This window comes from Rattus norvegicus, chromosome 2 (genome assembly GCF_036323735.1).
Source record: "Rattus norvegicus strain BN/NHsdMcwi chromosome 2, GRCr8, whole genome shotgun sequence".
Lineage (NCBI taxonomy): Eukaryota > Metazoa > Chordata > Mammalia > Rodentia > Muridae > Rattus > Rattus norvegicus.
The window spans coordinates 247,684,414-247,702,058 of record NC_086020.1 but is presented as its reverse complement, the minus strand read 5'-3'; the positions used below and the strand labels follow the sequence as shown (position 1 = coordinate 247,702,058).

Sequence of the window (17,645 nt, the reverse complement as noted above, 5' to 3'; positions counted from 1 at the left end):
AAATAAATGTTCATATATATTTATATATATAAAACAATATATAAATGTTTTAATGAAGCATCTACTGTATGAAACAGGCACTTTAAATTATGAAAGTCAGTATGGGAAAAGGTTAACTGGCATTATTACTATTATTATTATTATTATTATTATTATTATTATTTTGTTGTTGTTGTTATTCAGAATGACCAAAATTGATTTTCTGTTATGTAGTAAAACCCCTAAATTCTCTTATAGTTACCCCACACCTCATAAATTTGAAAGCATTTAAATGGTATATTTCTGACTAAAATTCATTTAAAATTTTTAAAAAGTTTCCCTGGGAACAATGGCTAAATTATTTCATTGTCTCTCAAATTAAGACCAAGCAAAACAATTCCTTTCTCATTGAGGGAGAAGGTACCCCAATGAACATGTTTTAGTGGCTTTTAATTCCCTCAGTAGAATGCAAAGTATCATTTTTGTTCTCACCAAAGGTTTCTACTCTGAATAAAAGACTCAAATCTCCAGCCTCACCCTGTGCACTGGGTTCTTCCTGTATTAGCCTTCCTTTGTGCTACAGAAAGGAAGCTCTATGCTTTATGGGATTCATTTTGAAAGACTGTAGGCATAACTATATGCCATCTGGTAGAGTCCCATTTCCCCGTTTGATCAGGGAAAAGTTTCTTCCACAGCTTACAGATCCAATTGATAAATGAAAAGAAGTGAGTTTATACCACATGTTGGTGATATCATCACTTATGTGTGGATTTATATGTGAACTGTTTTGGACTAAAAACGTGTTCCATGAGAAAAATACCTAGACACTACCTACAAATACAGAGAAGGGAATGAGAGCAGAATCCATAAGTCACATGGTCTCTCTGAGCTTTCATACCTGGCACTAGAAGAAATAACATCTACTCAGATGAATATAGAGTCTTAGAAAATGTGATCAGTATGCCTTATGCCAAATTATACACATCATGTGACATGTTGGCAAAATCATAATGCTGTAGGTTCCTCCGTCAGATGATGGGTGGGCATGAATTGGAGAGCTCTGTGTGAATATGGAGGTGAGTATCAAATACTCCTGTTATACCCCACAGACCCAAAGAAGTTAAACAAGAAGGAAGGCCCAAACAAGGCTGCTTGAATCTTATTTCAAAGGAAAACAAAATAGCCATAGAAGGCAGATAGAGGAAGGAAAATGGGTTTTGGGGAGGGAAATGGGCGTGTTCAGGATCAGGTGCAGGGAGAAACAGGAGAGAAGCCCAGGGGGGCAGAAGAATGAATGGAAATCTACAGCTGCAGGGGTTAGGGGAAGGGGAGGATCTCTAGAAAGTCCTAGAGTGTTGGATTGGGAAGGCTCCCAGTAGTCAATGCTGGTGACCTTAGGGAGGATGACTAACAGTGGGGACATGGAACCTGGAGAGACCACCTCTTATAGCCAGGAAGAACCTCGCCCCTCCCTCCAGGGGAGGGATAAGGAAACCAACCTATCCACAAAACTTTTAACCCAAAACTCATACTGTTTAAAAAAATCAGGGATGGAGCAGAGACCAAAGGAAAGGCCAACCAATAACTGGCCCAACTCGAATCCCATCCCATAGACAATCACTAATCAATGAAATTATTAATGATACTCTGTTATGCTTGCAGATAGGAGCCCAGCACAACTGTCCTCTGAGAGGCTCTGCACAGCAGTGGATTGAAACAGATGCAGATACCCATAACCAAACATTAAACGGAGGTCAGGGACATTTACGGAAAGGATGAGGAAGAATTGTAGGCCCTGAAATAGATGAGAACCCCACAGGAAGATCAAAAGAGTCAACAAAACTAGACTCCTGGGAATTCTCGGAATCTGAGTGACCAACCAAAGGGCATACAGGGTCTGGAATGAAACCCCACATATATGTAGCAGTCGGAAAGCTCAGTATTCCTGGCTGCTTTGTCTGGTCTCATTGGGAGAGGATGTGCCTAATCAGGCTGAGGCTTGATGTGCCACAGTGGGGAGATACTCATGGGGTCTCACCCTCTCAGAGGAGAAAGGGAGGCATATGGGAAGGGGGAGTCTATGAGGCAGGGACCAGGAGGGGGACGTTAATTTATTTATTAATTAATAAAACAACAGCAACAACAACAAAAAGAATGCCTGACCCTCTGCATTAAGGTGTTTGATTCTGGCAATGGACAATAGGAACAGTCAAGCAAGAGACAGATGTTACAAAGAAAATGAAATGAAGGTGTCATACCTGGAGCCCTGTCAAAGGAGGAAGTACATCTATCCATCATACATGACATACATATATGTCTCACAAATCCAGAGTGGAAATCTAAGCCTCAGGACACTTTAGACTGAACTTGTAAAGGAACAACATCTATATACTGTATAGAAACACATTTGTCTGTGTTGGATCTTCCCACACTGGATTTTTTTTCCTCCTCCATTTCAAAAGGTACAAGAAAGCAGAGGTAAATATATGACTGCATATCATTAAGAATTTATCTCTGAACCATAACCAGTTCTTGATGTTTCTGACATTGTCCACATTAAATCTTATAAAATGGAAAATCTTCACAAATTCTGCTGCAATGTTAGGGATCAATGACTCATTTCTGAAGGAGAAGAGAGAGTGTGGAGAAGATGACCTGTATCTGATGTGACTGACATCAATCCTTAGGTTCTGTTTAGCTAGAAGCTATAGTATTTCTTGTCTTAGTAATGAATTGCTTGAATAATAATTACATCGATGGCAGAGGAATAGTCTCATGCTGTAGTAAGAGTAATATTTTAGTAAATTTAGCACCAAGCCACTAAACAAAAGACAAAAATATTTTCAGAGAATAACATTCTGAATATTTTTGATAAGGGTATTTTTATTATGAAGCATGTCATAAGCATACATATAAAGCTTCAAAAAATATCAGAAAAAATAGAGTTTGAAAAGAATTGTTATTGATACTTAGTTTTAGTGCTTGGAACAAATGTGTAATCTCCACAGTTCACTGTATTTTAAACTCCTACATTTTTTTTAAAGATTTCCTTTTTTAGATTCCATACAATCTGATCTTCTAAGTTGACTGACTCAATCTGACTTCGTTCTGATTCCCACTGAATTGCTCTGCCTGGTCCCAAACTTACTTCACTAATATATTCTAATCTTCTGGCTCCTTCTCATTCCCTGTCTCATTCTGTCTTCACCTATGTCTAGTTTGTTTTCTCTTTAACCTGTCTCTCTATAACTGCCCTGGTAAAATTACCATAGACAAATGCCACACCACAGACCACACACCCTTCTCTCAAATTGCTCTTAACTATCCTCTCTTCCCATGCTATCCTTGAGAGAATTAGGCAGGTGTATCTAATCTCTGACTTAATTATGTCAAATCTTTCTCTGATTCATCACTTTGTCTGACCTTCATTTATGTATCACTTTCAAACATGAATGCTTCCTGTTAACATGAATGTTTACCTTCACTGCTACCTAACAATGTATGTACTGAGGGCATGTCTGTATTCCAGCCCAAACCCTACTGTTATTCAGTGTGTGTCTATGTTCAAGCCAGATCCTACAGACCTAAAGAGTCTTTGGATGTGATTTCTTGGTAGAGTAGCCATGTTACTGGATTAAAACTCCTCTCTCTATATATTCATTTTCCAGGGAGCACCACCTCCTTTCAACATTTACTTCACCCTTAGGATCCATTAGATGATACCATGCTTTCACACCAGAATGTTTTTAGTCACTACACCTGACTTAAAGTCATATAGGTCACCTGTGCTACTCTCCTTAGCCCCATACATTCAGATCACACAGGCTCCTCAGCTGCTTACCAGGTACATCTATCTCTTACTTCCACAGCTACAGGTTTATTTCTCTGTCATGCTAGTTTAGAAAATGAATGTTAAAAGTCTCATCTAAAGCAGCCCCCGCTGACTCAGATTCATGCCGCAGATGTTATAGTTACCACAATCTTGCTGCATTTGCTTGCCCAACCACGGGTCATTTTTTAATGCATGGTGAACCTTAAGACATTATGATGATAAGATCATTCAAACCTCAATTTTTTCATGTTACATTATCTGTCTAATTATGAATTAAACTTTATGTAAAACATAATTGCTAGACTGTGGTTTATTGCTTTGATAATTGTCAATGCTTTTAGCTAATTGACCTGAAAACTTTATCTATTGTGATGGATAATATCTGGGTAATTATAAATTAATAGCGTGGGATTTTTTTTTAATTTTTTTATATTCATAAAATATATCACATGAGAATATTGAAAATAATGCAAGTTTTATAGAACTTTTACAATTTAGAGGTCATTTATGAAAAAGGATTTATAAATCATTTTCATATTTTAATGAATGTATGCAAATATGATATCTAAATTATTCATAAATAAATATTAGGAATGATTTTAAATATATGTTGAATTATTCACTGTGCTAGAAGGGACTGATTTCTGACTGTCAACAATGTGTAAGCCAATGTAAGTCGCATTTAGCTGCTTATGCCTTTGTCAGGAAGACATTTTTCATCTCTTATTAATTTCCTGGAACCATAGGAATGCTATCTTTTCTTTTGTTTTATAAAATGTTTCGGTTGAAATGTAATTACTTCAATTAACCCCCTTTCTTCCCTCCAACTCCTCCCAGATAACCTTTCCAACCCATCCCATGTTCTTCCTCCACTTTGATGTGAATTGTCTTTATTATTATTATTATTATTATTATTATTATTGCACATACACGCATGTGCATATATAACTATATTTATATCTATTCTATATAAAATGCATAAACACATAGAAGTATAATGCAGACACACCACACACACACACATATATGAATCCATCTTTGTTGTTTGTATGTATATGTCTTTAAGGCTGACAACTTTACATTGGACAACCAATAAGGGGACTCATCCATGGGAATGGGTGATTCTTTTCCAGTAGTTACTAGTTACCCATACTTCTTTGTCTATGAGTACACCCTCACAAAATTTCCCTATACATTAATATGTCTATTAATATTGTCATTTTTTCTGTTTTATTCATGCACTCATTTCTAAGAAAAAAATCAAAGCAGATTTTCTGGTATTTTAGTTCTTACAATGTTTCCACCCAGTCCTCTTCAATAGTCCATGAACAATATACACAGGTGTTATGATATAGATATAGCCCTCTGTGATGAGCTCCTCATGGTCTGCTAAGCTGTGCACTGTAAATTATGTGTTTTAATAATTAGTAAGGCAGAAATTATGATTGTGGTTCAAGATGTTGGTCTTAGAAACTACTTAACTATTTATGGAGTAAATAGCTACAAACTTATGATTCGCAAATCCAAGAAAAACAGCGAACACAAATGTGCTTCTTCCAAACACTTCTGTATCTATTTATCCCCTTTATCCCTTTCAGTTTGGGTTGGATCCATCATATCATTTGAACATAGCATTCCACCATTTAAATCTGGGTATAGGTCACCATTTGGTCGTTTCCAAGTGTAGACTTTAAACTGACTCACTGAAAATGTAACTCTTGTATTCTCCTGTATAAGGATATGATTATCAGATGGATATTCAAGGTAGCTTTTTCTACATTTCACAGTGGCAGACGTTCTGAAACTCAACATTGACTCCACACGTTCCTCATCTGTTTTGGGATTTTTGCTATTACCGAGTTTCTTCTCAGCAGCCCACCGATATTTAGGTTATTACTGAAATAATAATAGAAATTCCCCTTTGGTTGGCCTTTATGTTAGTGAATGCTACCTTCTCCAGATCCTTTGGATTGTAAAACCTGCACGCCTTAGCCAGGGTAGTGGTAGGCTTTCATAATGTGCAATACTTTTCAGCACTGTGACCCGAATGATTCTGAGGCCACTATCCTCACTCAGATGAAATTATAATTAAGAAGGGTATGTGTCAAATCCTTACAAGAATGCAATTCCATGCTTGCACCGTTTTTTTTCTACTTATGAAAAGCATTAAACTGGAAAGTGAGAGCCGCCCTTGCTCTTTGTAGAAACCTCAAACCTCTTTTGTTTGACGTTTAGCCTCCTGGTGCTCTTCGAAGCTCTTCTACAGATAACCACCTTCTTGGTCAGCTATTAATTTGCTTCCCTGAGAACACCACAGGAATTTGTAAAAGCATGCATCACTGTGGCCGAGAGTAAACACACAGCTTGGGGACAGAAGACAGTCTCGCTCTTTTAGTACAAAAGAGAAGTCTCATTTGTCATCTTGTGGAAAATCACAGCTGTGAGAAGGTCAGAAGACAATTGGTTACATTTCATTTTTCTCTTTTCAGAATGTGGATTTCAGACATCAAAAACTTTTGGTTGCCAGGATGAGAAGAAAAAGCTTTTACCCACTGAGTCATCTACCACCCCCAAATTTTTACAATTAAAGCTAAAGAGAGGGACTCCACCTGGGTGAACTATATTGCTCTTAGAACACATTGGTAATTAAATGAATATCTTACAGACAGGCAGGGAGTACTTCCTTATGACCCACGAGTCAGGTGGGTCTAAATCCTTAGAATTTATAGCTACATAGTGTTTAAAATAGGATAAAGAGGCTCTGATGTAACACTTTATGTGAAACGCCAAGCTTTGCTGTAAACTTTGGTGGTTTTGTCAACTGTATGTCACTATGATGTCGATGATTAACATGAACAGTAGTGTTTGTTAAGCAAATCCTTTTATTTTACCTTTAAAAATTAAAATTGTGATATATTTGATCCAGTTTTAAAAATCATCTGATTTATGCATGCATTTGAGTTCTCTTTTTCACAATTACAGTATTTTATAGTGTATCTATAAAAACTTTAACAAAACAAATGATTATTCATTTGTTTTGCCTAAGCTATTTGTGTATGCCTAAGCTATTATGACTCTCTGGTCACATTCTATTATAGCAGGCACCTATATAATCTCTATTGTTCCACATGTCTCCATTTATATACAACTTATTTGCTATAAGCTGTTAATTAATTCATATTGAATTCTCGGCCAACTGTAAGTCTAACCTGAATTGAAGCTTATCAAGAGCATATAATTTTCAAGCTATATATCAACTGTCCTGCTCTAGGAACAAGGGAAAGGAAGGTGCTCAGTTTAGAGGCCCCGTCACTATAAGGTTAAACACGTTGGGCTGTCTAAAATCTGAGCATGTGAAAACTTGTGCAAGCCAGACAACTCGGGTTTTGTTGCAGGAGCACCAAGATTATGGAAGGTGAGAATCAACTCTCATCAGTTCCTCTTGATTTCCACATTTGACATGAAGCCAACCCCCACCCTGCCCTATGCACACACGTGCACACACACAGTCAGTGAAATAATGATTTTAAAGTGTTAGTGTTGAAGTCACCAAGGGAGATCACGTATGTGCAATAGAACATGAATAAAGAGGCCATGTAAAGGCTCTGCCTCACATCAGACAGTGGAGGGGGAGGCCCATTGTATGACGCTCTCCCTCCCGTAAACATGCCTGTGGAGAGACCCACAGCATTCATTGTGCTATCTCTGCATAGGTCTCTAAACAGTCCAGGAAAAGCAACGGGATTGTTGTAGGTAACACATTTTACGACACAGGCACATTTGTAAATGTGGTCGTCGAGGTGACACAATGCTACGAGAGCCAGCTTCTTTTGATATTTGATGAGTGAATTCACAGTTGAATGACAGCAAAGTGGCTACAGAATTTGTCAATCCTCTCTTAGGATTATATTTAGAGATAAATTCTCCTTTGCAACTGCTGATACGGTGGAACAATAAAAGTACAAGGTGTAATGCCTGCCAGCCAGTTACCTTAACTTTAGACAAATAAATTATATTTTGCCCAGATTTATTTCCATATATAAACACAGATTTTGACATCTGATAAGTGTTTGAAAAATGGAAAAATCCGAATGGGCATAAACAATCCTTAGGCACGGTGGATAGTCACAATAGGGTTATCACAGTGTAGTCTTTTTCCCTTGCTCACGGTCAGAGCCTGTTGCCAATCAGGAGAGGTAAGACATCGGTCATCCCAATGTCAGATCATGAAAATCTTTGTTATCCTCACAGCTGGCAAATGTGCTTACATTCCATAGCCTTATGCACACATATTTCTGTTTCTTCTATTGAGTTAATTAAAATGATAAATCAGTGAATTCTTTTTAATCTTTTAAAACTCTACAAAAATGAGTTTCCAGTATTGTCAGATATATCTCCCATCTTGATATTTATTACAGCAATCTGATACATTTTAATGTGTGCTCTGTTTAATGGAATTTTTAAGGCATTGCTTTACTACACTCTCATGTAGACACTCTTTATTTCACTATTGTTTAGGGTTAGCAGGCACCTTTGTTTATTTCCTTGACTTATGAATGGGAATCCTATTGTATGCTAAGCCACATGTCACAGTCTTTATCCTTGGGTTTTTCAAGGGTCATTTTAAATATGCCATGCTAATCTAGATTCTGAACACATTTCTTAATTCTTTTTAATCATGGCTTTTACTTAATACCAAGAGAGTTCCTGACCTGAACCAGGTGCACAGCAAAACAAAGTGTCCTTATCGCTGGCTCTGTCTGGGCAGATCTCACTCCTTCCATCAGTGTGGCAGATTTATCCGCTATTCCACAATTTGGGTCTTATCCAGAAAACGTGTCACTCATAGAAATAATTCAGATAATCCTTCACATGTATTTGGAGGTTTTATTAAAATTATTAAAGATCATATCATTGGAGAAGCAGTGGGGGCAAATAATGAGTAAAGGTAGAACATAAACGAAGCTTATGCTACTGATTTCTCCAAATCTGTTCAATGCTGGAGATATGATCTTTATCTTAGTGTCCTGTTTCTTCTCTTCCCCATATACACGGTTATTATGCTGAAAATATAAACAAATTAGAGCTAACATAAAGGAAATAGAAATAATAAAAAATACTTAGCTCCGATGGAAGAATAGGATGAAAACTATATTAGCTGAGTAGAAGGGGGGTGTTTTAAATATGTGTACACAGAGTTACAGCTGTTGGAGAATAAATTAAGTGTAACCAAGCACTCGATATGTACATACCAAAGCATTATTAGAGTATTCAAGAGAACCTTCCAGCATCTTCTGCTTTTGACTTTTTGTAATCTTCAATTAGTAGACATCTGCTTTTGGTCCAAAAGTCTTTTGTATTCATCTTCAGGGTTGTATGAATGTCATAAATACTTCTTTGTCATGTGAAAATGTCCAATAGCATGACCACGGGAATGCTTTCATGCATTGTAGAAATGTTGCTTATATCTTATAATTAAAGATGATAGAGATACTCATGCATATAGTGTCTATGTCCATACACACTCAGGAAAACAGTAATTGACTGAGTAACTTCTTATAGTTATGACAGGTTTTTAAACACAACTACAAAGCTATTTTTACAAAACGGTCATAGTATATCATACTTAGAAACCATAAGAATCTCCCTAGAGCCTTGTACTGCTGATGCTCTGTGGTGGTTATGGAGTTAAAGATAGGGCTGAAGAAAGGATTAGGATAGGCAAGTTTGTTTTAGTAAAGCCTCATTTCTGAAGACTTGTGCATCTTCAGTATGGGTTAAAGGGAAAAGGAGGTATAAAAGACAAAGAGAAAAGGGATGGAGGGAAAGGACAGACTGTATATAGATCTACATATGCACTAATTGTATTTTAAGAGATGCCAGCAAGATTCTGTACCTTTGTTGAATATAGTCTCAGTATTGAATTTTGTGATTCCACATTGGAAGATAGTGTGGCAATGTGTTTCTGGGTATATTAATGAATTTTGTGTTGGTTCACTTATGTACATAATAGATCTCCGTAATATTTCATAGCTTTGTTGACCATTGTGCCCTTACATTCAATTATCAGAAAAGATGAAAAATATATCTGTTAAAGTTGTAATCCTTCGATAATTTTCAGTTATTTATAAATATTCTTTATAAATATTCAAAAGTCAAAAATATTTAATTATTCTTTATAATTATAATTTATAATTATATGAAATTCCATATATCCTACAGGAGTATTTTCAAAGTTTCCTCTTACTAACAGACTGGGGTTCTTATGTATGTCTCCATTGTGTTGTATTTAAACACATACATTGTGTTGTGTAATCACATAATCAGACAGACAGATAATATATGGATATGTATGGAGTTAATATAAAAATTTCTTCCTTTTAGGTTCAAAGCTGCAATAGAATTTGTGAATATGATTTACCCCAGATATACTCTGAGATGGAAGACTTATATTAGGACTCAGTTGTTTGCATTCAAACTCATCTCTCCAATAACTTTTATTTTTGACAACATTTACTTTAATACACTGTTATTGTCATTTCACTTCTCTCTTTTATTTTCAACAAATGCAATGTCATTACAAACATCCTCACCTGCTCGGATTCCTGCCATTGATCTTTTTTGCAGTCTTAGGGCTCGGAACTCTACCTAGGTGATAGAGTTCTATTACTGAGGTACACTTTGGACCTTAGATGTATATAGGTATCCATCAGCTTCTTCCTCAGGAGTGGCAGCCTCATTCTTCTCAATCTGGCAACAGATTTTAATACAATGCTCTGCCTGATAGGAAGCACTGTCATTTATTCCCTCTCTTATTTGTTAAGTGCTAGGATACAATTGTTAATGCTGGTAATTTACTGTTTTCCTGTTTTTGGCTCATGATGCTGATGCTGAGATTTAGAAGTCTTTAGAGAACTTTAACTCTCTTAATTGTTCCGGACATTTTTTTCTATAATTTATTTCATTTTTGTTCACCTTACATCCCAGTTGCATCCTCCTCCCTCCCCTCTTCCAAGTCCTTCCCTTTCAAGTCCCTTCTCCCACTACCTCTTCCTCTTCTCCTCAGAGAGGAGGAAGACTTCTTGGGTAACCCTCTACCTTGGGTTATCAAGTCCCAGAAGGAATAAGCACCTCCTTTAAGCCAAATGAGGAAGTCTATCTAGGGGAAGAAGATCCCAATGGCAGGCAACAGAATCAGAGACAGCCCCCTCCTCTGATTGTTAGGGGACCTACATGAAGACGGAGCTCTACAACTGCTACAAAAGTGTAGGGGACTGTGGTAGTTTGTATATGCTTGGCCCTGGGAGTGGCACTATTGGGAAGTTAGGCCTTGTTGGAGTGTTATCACTGTGGGTATGGGTTTTAAGACTCTCATTCCAGCTACCTGGAAGCCAGTATCGGTTAGCAACTTTCAGATGAAGATGTAGAACTTTCACCTCTTCCTGCACCATGGCTGCCTGGGTGCTGCCATGTTCCTACCTTGATGATAATAGCCTGAACCTTTGAACCAACCAGCTCCAATTAAATGTTGTCCTTTTAAGACTTGTCATGGCCATGGTGTCTGTTCACAGCAGTAAAACCTTAACTAAGAACTAGGTCCAGCCCTTGCATTCTTTGGTTGGTGGTTCAGTTTCTGTGAGTCCCCCATGTTAGTTGACTCTGTAGGTCTTCTTGGGTTGTCCTAATTTCCTCTGTCTTGCTTAATTCTACCCCTCTTTCTTCCACAAGACTCCCCAAACTCCTCTTTGTTGTGGCCATGGGTCTCAGCATCTGTTTGTATTAGTTGCTGGGTGAAGCCTCTCAGAAAAGAGTTGTACTAGGTTCTTGTCTGCAATATCAGATCAGAGTGTCATTAATAATGTCAGGGATTGGCTAACTTACATGGGATGGGTCTCAATTTGGGCCAGTCATTGGCTGGCCATTTCCTCAGTCTCTGTTTCATCTTTGTCCCTGAACATCTTGTAGGCAGGAAAAATTTTGGGTTGAAGGTTTTGTGGGTTGATGTCTCCTCCCTTCCACTGGAAATCCTGCCTGGCTACAGGAGGTGGCTACTTCTATATCACCTGCTGGTAGGAATCTTAGCTAATGCCACCCCCATGGATTCCCCATATCCTCCCTCATCTCACTACAGCAAATACAATACATGAACCCCACTGATTTCCGTTGTTATTCCCAGCCCTTCCCCACTCCCCCATACCTGTTAGGACTCCCCATATCCCTCTTCACCCCCTTTCCCACCAGTTTCTTCTCTCTATCCATGTATATGAATATATACCATATATGTCTTTTATGTGAACTTAACACGAGCCCAAGTTATCCATGAAAAGGAAATTTCAGTTGAGAAGATGCCTCCATATGATCCATGTATAGGGCATTTTCTTAACTAGTGACTGATGGGGAAAGCCCAGTCCTGTGTGGGTGATGCCATACCTGGGCTAGTTTTCCTGGCTCTATAACAAAGCAAGCTGTGGAGCAAGCTAGTAAGCTTCAGTACATGGCCTCTGTACCAGTTCCTGCCTCCAGGTTCCTGACCTACTTGAGTTCCCCTCCTGACTTCTCCCAGTGATGAATAGTGAGGTGAAGGGTAAGCTGAATGTGTCCCCCACCCATTCCCACACAAGTCGCTTTTGGTTGTGGCTTGTCAGCATAGCAATAGAAACCATAGTTAAGACACTGACCTTAACCTGTTGTTTCCCACTTACTTGTCACATAACTAGTTTTTGTTCTACCAGGGTCACATTTTAATGCCTTGTGCTTTTCTTGGTGATTTCTTTTGACCTCTCCTGCTTCAAAGATATTCAATTTTTGTGGATTGAAACAACGTACAGATTTTTGGAAATTTTCTTCTAAATGCATTGTAGGCATTTCTTTCTTCTAATACCATAACTTCATATATGTTGAGTGCTCTAAAGTTCTATTTCTTACCAGTTTTACACTGTTCCATAATCTGTATGTCACTCTCCATAAATATGCAGTTCTTAAAGATCTTTTGTATACTTTAAAGCACTAACACGTAATTGTCAATTTAATTTTTCAATTAAAAATAAGTATTTGTGGTATCTCAAGCATTTTTTAATTATTTTGTGCTTTTTCCACTGATTCTGCTCAGGAGATGATAATTACAGTATATAAATATTTGATCTTTTGTGTTTTTCTGCCTGTTTGCCTATAGATAAGAACACTGAAAATCTATAGCTCATATATGCTTGGAACTGACAAATATTAAAATGCACTTCCATATGTCCAGCACATACTTTATTTATACATAATTAATTCATATGCATACATGTAATATAAGTCTTCATACTATGATTACATAATATTAGTAAAGACACAGATGATAAGACTAATATTGATACATGATGCATAAGCAATAAGTTATAATGTAGAGATGATAGATGGTCGATAATACACAACTTGAAACTTTTAAAAATAGGTAAAGATGTACAGATGATAGATAAGAAATAGATAGTTGGAACATCATAATCAAATAGATGGTTCTTAGAAGGTCATTTGACCAGATATTCCGAAATCCATTAAAATATTCACATAACGTGTTGATAACGTGTTGTTCTATGTGAATGTATTATAAGGAAACAACAGAGTCATAGAAAACTACAAGCAACTGAAATGTTTCCTTAAGACAGTTTGGGCCTGGGATATTGTGCATTACTCTAAACTGATACTCTAATTTTGTTTAAATAACATTTACAAGATGGCAAACATTTCTCTAAGGATGTTCTGTCTAGGTGCTCACATTTGTTCTAAGAGCCCTATCGAGCTGTTATCTCCACTTTACAGCTAATGAAGTTAAAGCATGAAATATTTAAGAAAATCCCCTTTCTTCACACTGGGATTCTTCGGTGGAGACAGCAAAAAGCTCCAGGCAGTCCTGTGGCCCACGAGCTTACGCCATAGCTGCATGCATCCAGCACCGTGTTATTCACTGTTATTAAAATTTTAGGATATTTTCTTTTTGAGAATATTTAACAGTTAACATTATTAAAATAAAACATTAAACAATATTCGATAAGATTACAATGTAAATGTCAATGTGGGATTAAATAAAATAAAACCGCTCTCACCTTTGAATAATTGAGATACTCAAAATAATAGAGATATTTATGCTCCTTTAAATTTTCTACATTAGAAGCAAAGTGTGGAAATCGTCACCGAATACATATCTATGGGGCTGGAGAGATGGCTCAGTGGATAAGAGCACTGATCTTCCAGAGGTCCTGAGTTCAATTCTCAGCAACAACATGGTGGCTCAGATCCGTCTGGATTGGGATCCGTTGCCATCTTCTGGTGTGTCTGAAGACAGTGACAACATAATCACATATATAAAATAAGTAAATCTTTTTTAAAAAGTATATAAACAAAACAGGCAGTAATTTACAGTCTGTACTTGAATAGGAAATGCAGTAAAGTAAGTTATTCCAGAACTTTAATATATTAGTGAGACTGGAAACATACATGTAGGCTGTTGTTTGGTTTGCTCATATGATCTGGCCTTCTACAAAAACCTTGTCGTAGAAAGCTCAGCTTAGAATAAGCAATGGTGAAGCCAAGATTGTCCATTGAGTGGGCCTTTTTTATTCAAAGCAAGAAATGAATGACTGACTACCAGTCACCTGGAATGGCAGAGTGAAAAAGGGTCAATCAACCTGGTTATCCTTGGCTCCTCTATTGGTACCCGACCTGTGCTTGAATCCCCAGTAGAGCATGGTCTTGGCCCTGATCCTGCAGAAAACAGAACACAACCCAATGAAGGGGCAGAACGAATGGATTAAATGACGACGTTCACTGTGGAGTTGGTGAGCATTTCTGCGCCCAAGTTTACAGCTTTACTACTAGCACGTTACGGACACGAGTTCGCTACAGACAATCTAATTAAAATTAAACTTTTAAAATTTGGAAATCGCGAAATCATTTCCATGTGATTATAGGAGGTTAGCAATTTGTGTAAAGTGATCATTAAGATGTTGCAGTTAACAGCTCTTATCCCTTAACAGACTATCTCATTTAATATCATTTAATGAGCCACTAAATATATTCAAGGGCTCATTAGAATCATCAAATGCTCTGAAAAACATAGCCGTGAAGTATATGCAGCTGAGATGGCTCAACACAGTTCATAAGGCCCAAAACATACCGCGAGTGTAGCTCAGCCCTATCTCATCCACCAGCGTGGCGCGCACAACGAGAGTCTCAACCGCGAGTAATGCGCTGGGGAAAAAAGCCTTTGCCTTTAACACTATGAGTGGAAGTTGTAACCGTGCTTGTGGACAGTGACTGAAGACACATGCTTGTTTTCTGCTTTAGACCTCCTTTAGTTGGGAAAGATTAAAAGAATCAGAATTTCCTGCATTAAATTAATCTCTGTGCTTTCTCCCTTAGAGCCTCCCATCCATCCACATTTCCTTGACTGACACATCACCCCAAAAGAGCATTACGGTGCCTGTGAAATCCTACCCTTGACTTCTATGGTTAGAGGCAGGCATCTCTCTCAGTCTGAGCCTGGAGGTTATGTCCTCAAAAAGATGTGGCTTGTTTACCAGCTGCTCTCCGAGACAGAGGGAAAGAATCGTTTCATGAAGAGAGTTTTACTCTTGTTGATTTAGAAATATATGGGCCACGAAAAGCCAAACTGTCATATTCCTTCATCCCTAAAATTATGGTAATAAAATGAAATGCCAATAATATGTCTGTCTCATATGATATAAGTACCTCAACATGCCCAGACAGGAGACACGAGTGAGCAAACCCTTCTCTTTTAGCCAGGGGCAATATGAAGAATTAACACGTGAGTATTTTTCCTCCAGGTGAGAAATGTTAGGGCTTCAGTGATAAAAACTGAGTTGCGGACAGACTATATATCCCAGACAGGCTGCATTGTTGGAAACCTGTACTCTTTGAGTCTTAAAATTATTATTTGTATCAAAACATTTTCTGGCTGCCTTTGATAAGCGTCATAAGTACAATGAGTTACCCTTGCTTTCTTTATAAAACTGACTTTGAATGTTTAAAACAAGGTTTTTTATAGTCACAATAGACCTGTTTCTACTTGCGGGGCATAATCTAGCCTGCAGCCTCCTGCGGGCTCTGGAGTACCCTGCAGCGCTTCACACAAACGCCATTATAACTGTGCAGCTTCCGACCCCCAGGCTCCTTGTTTACTTCTTACTCTCGGCTCCCGGTTGCTCATGCCCAATCCCAGTGGTGGTTATTTAGCTCCAGTGACTTTTGACAATCCACTATTCCAGATCACGGTTCCATCTTCGGGTTACGGTAGCAGTAGCAATCCATCTCTCTCCCGATCCCTGGGCCAAAAGAAGAAACAGAGAGAAAGAGTGCCGCGGTAGCATTGAGATCGCAGACAATCTGTTCGGCATCTTCCAGGCCCTAAATGAGTTCACTGAACATAGTGGTATGGAAGTTCAGAAAGGGCGGATTAGAATTAGAGCGTATGGGTTTTAATCAGAGGTGTGGATCCCTTTTGGGTTGAAGGAAGACGCCCATTCCCTGTACCACACAGGATCTGTGGTTTATTCTTATGGCCAGGAAGGAATTGCCTTTTCCTCTTGGCTAGACTGGTATGTCCTTGTGGCTGCATCATTTACTCAATCAATTCCCCAGCTGTGATAGCAAAAGGAGAATGAAGCCATTCGAGCCACACCCCAGGATGGGGCTCACCTACAGAAGAGAACTCTGCGTGTCTATGCGATTTTCCCAGGTTGTTTTCAATTAAGAGAAGAATTGTAAGCTGCTTCAAATGTTCTGGGGAAAAAAAAACACCAAAAAACTCCTCAGGCGTTAGAGACTGGGGATGTGGGGACTGCCCTATTCCCTCTATATATACTTAAGAACTGAGCTATGATGAACTACTGCCAGATATTGCAAGTGCATTATTGATCAAAACTAAAATAAATAAACAAAATCCCCCGTAAATCAAAACTACGTTGAGCCGTCACTAGCTGGTGTGTCTCAGACTGGAGCCATCCACCTCTGCTCTGAGTCTAACATTAGAAGAATGAATTTCCCAGCTTTTTTTTCCACATACAGTTGTCAGGCGACAACTGTTGTGAAAACAATCCCACATTTCCAGCTTCTGAGGACAGCAAGCAGCTGTTTTAGTTTGCTTTTGGAGAGAGCTCTGCTCTTCGCCTGTGTTCTGGGTCTTGGCTGCTGACTGAAGGAGCCCCTGCTTCTTGGATGGTGCAGGCTCAGAGGAAAACATCAAAACATGGATCAACCCAGAATTATTTTTATCTGAAACAACTTTGGGCACCAAGCCTCTGAGTCTCCGAACACTTAAATTACTGCCCAAAGGGAGACACCACAAACTACATAAACAACATTTATCCCTTTACAAAGAAGGTAAGATGTGGTTTTAAAAAATTACAACTTCTGACAATCCCAGAAAATATGTGTTCCTTAGGTTCAGAAAAGCCCGGGATTCTTCTGCAGCAGCCATGTTTCACACAGACACACATTTAATTTGGGAAGCATTGAGCTAAGTGGGTGTTGGCCACGCCGAGGCATCTCTGACACAATGTAGCACAGACCCTGCTCCCCATGCATGTGAAGAAACTATTTATTGGAGATCCACTGTTGGAAGAGTCTTTGTGCTTGTGTGTGAAACGCAGTCTATTTGAGCGCTGGTAATAGATATTAAACTATAACATGCTGATGGTAAGAGGAGATAAATTCTGAAGAAACAGAGGTGAACTGATGAGACTTGAAGGGATTTGTAGTCAATACTAAACTATCTGAAATAAAAACATTGATGAGTAGAATTAAACATGCGGAGTATTAAAGCCTGCAGGGTGGC

The 17,645-nt window shown here is 38.3% G+C and overlaps 1 long non-coding RNA gene across 1 annotated transcript in view; it reads right to left on the bottom strand.

Moving 5' to 3' along the window:
• Nucleotides 1-13,218: 13,218 nt before the first annotated feature.
• Nucleotides 13,219-17,645, bottom strand: part of LOC134485698 (uncharacterized) — a 95,763-nt gene continuing 91,336 nt past the window's right edge. The window contains exon 3 of the long non-coding RNA XR_010063970.1: nucleotides 13,219-16,134. This is a non-coding gene — a long non-coding RNA (uncharacterized LOC134485698). The remainder of the gene's footprint in view (nucleotides 16,135-17,645) is intronic.